General features: G+C 54.7%; 1 non-coding gene across 1 annotated transcript; it reads right to left on the bottom strand.

Moving 5' to 3' along the window:
- Positions 1 to 2,080: 2,080 nt before the first annotated feature.
- On the bottom strand, positions 2,081 to 2,187 carry LOC128772694 (U6 spliceosomal RNA). The gene has a single exon (XR_008416853.1). It is a non-coding gene; the product is annotated as a U6 spliceosomal RNA (small nuclear RNA).
- Between the last annotated feature and the right edge of the window lie 335 nt (positions 2,188 to 2,522).

Raw genomic sequence — 2,522 nt, 5'->3', positions numbered from 1 at the left:
CGGGGGAAGAGATAGAAGTATGAGGTTCGTGAGGAAGGAAAAGTCGAGAAGGTCAAATGAGAGGGAGGCCCAGAAGCACCGGTGAGGAAGAGGCTGAGATGGTTGGGCTCAAAATGTCATGCTTCCCAGTTGGATGGCAAGACCTTTGGTCAAGTGATGAGCCCCAGCTGTGGCCCTGATGGGGGACAAAAGTGGCCCTGGTCTTGGGGGAAGACCCAGGTGGTCAGGGGTCTTGAGTTGAAGTAGGAGTGCTTGGAGGAGTGTCACTTTAGGGCTGGGACAAGGACGGTTGACAACAGGGGCGGTCGCTGTTACTGTTACCAGTGCTCCTTGGCAAACAACTGGCCTGGGTCAGGAAACAGATGTCCAATGCAAGGTAAGAGAGTCTAACAGAGCCACCAGAGAGGCCCGGGCAAGGAGTAGGGAAACTGCAAGGATTAGCGCTGTAGCCTGAGGCTGGTCAGAGGGGCCTTGACCACCCAGATGCAGGGGAGGAGGGAAGGGAGTCAACGAGACTGTGCGGAGAGCATTGCTAGCCTGGGGGACCCGGAGAAAGAAACACCCTCATCTCAATGTCCTCCCTCCCATCTCCTCCTGGGGCTTCCCATGGCCAAACCCAACAGGAAGGCAGGGGGCTAGGGAGCCCGTGGGTCCCAACCAGACAGGGCTGTGTTCCTGGGCAGAGAGCAGGGTGGGCAAAGGGTGGCCCCAGGCTGCAGACGGAAGACATCCAGCATAGATTCAAACGCCTGCCCTTTACGGGGCACAAGCTTACCTCCAGGCTCTGGGCGCGAACCTCGGGTCACAGAGCCCAGTGGGGGATGTGGAAAGCTTCGTCTAATCAGGCAGTTTCCCAGTGGACAGGGCTTGCCACTGAGCTCCTCTTGGAAAGGTCAAGGGTAATGTATTCCTCCTCTTGAGACTCAAGGCACAGTCAAAGCCCATTCACATGGACCCCGCAGCATTTCAGGCTTGGAATAATTCAGACGGGAGTTCAACTGAAATTTATCTTTCCTGTATTTACACAGAAAGACCTTAAAAAGCTAGTCGATAGTGTAAACATGGATAATTATCATATATCAGGAGAGGCTTAACGCACCAAAAGAGGGAAAAAAAGAATTCTTCAGCACAGCAGCAGAACCCATTTCTGGACATGGGGAAAAATTAAAAATTGTTCTTTTGAATAATCTAATTGCACCCACGGGATCCCATACTATCCTGAAGGTGATTCAGGTACAAGGCAGAGATCACATGGTTTCGTTTGGTCAGCGCCTCGAGAGGTTAATACTCAGCAATGGTGAACAGCAAGTGGGGTCACTCTGGGGTCAAAGTCAGCCTCTTTGCACGCAGAGGCAGCATGGGGTAGCAGTGGGGACACAACATCCTTGGAGTTAACAGTTCTGGCATGGAATCTGCATGTCTCTTGGGTTCTTGGACCTTGCTGAGCCCGTATTTCCCCATCTGTGAAATGGGTGAGACAATACCCATCTCGTGCGCTTTCTCTAAGGATGGCCAAGTTCTGTGGTGACGGTTCTATGACCTAGTAGGGCCTGAGCTCCTAATTCCCTCTGCCGCACTGGTCCCTGAAGGGGCCGCTGGAGGCTCCCTGAGGACCGTCCAGGCTCCGCGTCCTGCACATCCGCCTGGGCCCTGCCCCAGCCTGAAGGCCGGCCGGAGAATGCCGGTTGGGCATTCAGAGGTTGCCGCCCCCTATTATTTGGTTCAGACTGACCCAGGTCCTCCCAGACCTTGAATCCAGTCTCTTGTTTCTGTCACGGCAAAGTCTCACCCTCTCAATCACACGGGCGGTGAGAGACTGTGGTGAGCTTTGGAACCAGACAGACACGGTTTTCAATCCCAGCTCTGCCATCACTTACAAAGGAGCAAGTCTCCTAACTTCTCTGAGCCCCTGGGCTCCAACACTGCTTTGCAGGTGATGTCGAGCACCCAACACAGCCCTCGGTCATTACAGCCACTGGGTACCTGGCAGTTACTGTTGTTTGTGTAGTGTGTTCAGACAGTTCTGAGTTGGTCAGAAATCCGGCTTTGCTGTTGGGATGTTTCCGCTGATGGGAGGTTGCAGGCTGTTGGGACCATCTGTGGGTTTGCACATCATCCCTGTGCAGGGGCCGTGCTAATCTTCTCTGTATCGTTCCAATTTTAGCATACGCGGATGCCGAAGCGAGCACGAGATTCTGGCTGGTTTGGGGGGAAATGTGACGGTGGCGAGGCGGGGATGGTGGCTGTGGCGTGGCCGCAGTGGCCTGGAAGGAACCCCTGTCCGTTTTGCCCAAGCCTTGCTTTCAGGCAGGGACGCACTGAGCCCTCCAGAGACAGAACATTCCGAGGTCCCGCTTCACAGTCCCCATTTCCAAGGATGTGAGTGTGGTCCCAGGGCACGCGTCCTGGCCAGAGGAGCACAGGACACGCTCACGTCGTGACCTCCCCGCCGAAGAGATGAGTAATAAGGCTCAAGGCTTGCCCAAGGCACCATGGGAAAAGGCGTCCATCATCTTAATGGC

The sequence above is a fragment of the Panthera pardus genome, unplaced genomic scaffold (genome assembly GCF_024362965.1).
Source record: "Panthera pardus isolate Hobbes unplaced genomic scaffold, ASM2436296v1 HiC_scaffold_10, whole genome shotgun sequence".
Lineage (NCBI taxonomy): Eukaryota > Metazoa > Chordata > Mammalia > Carnivora > Felidae > Panthera > Panthera pardus.
The sequence above is the reverse complement of the archived record's forward strand: the minus strand, read 5'-3'. Positions and strand labels throughout refer to the sequence as shown.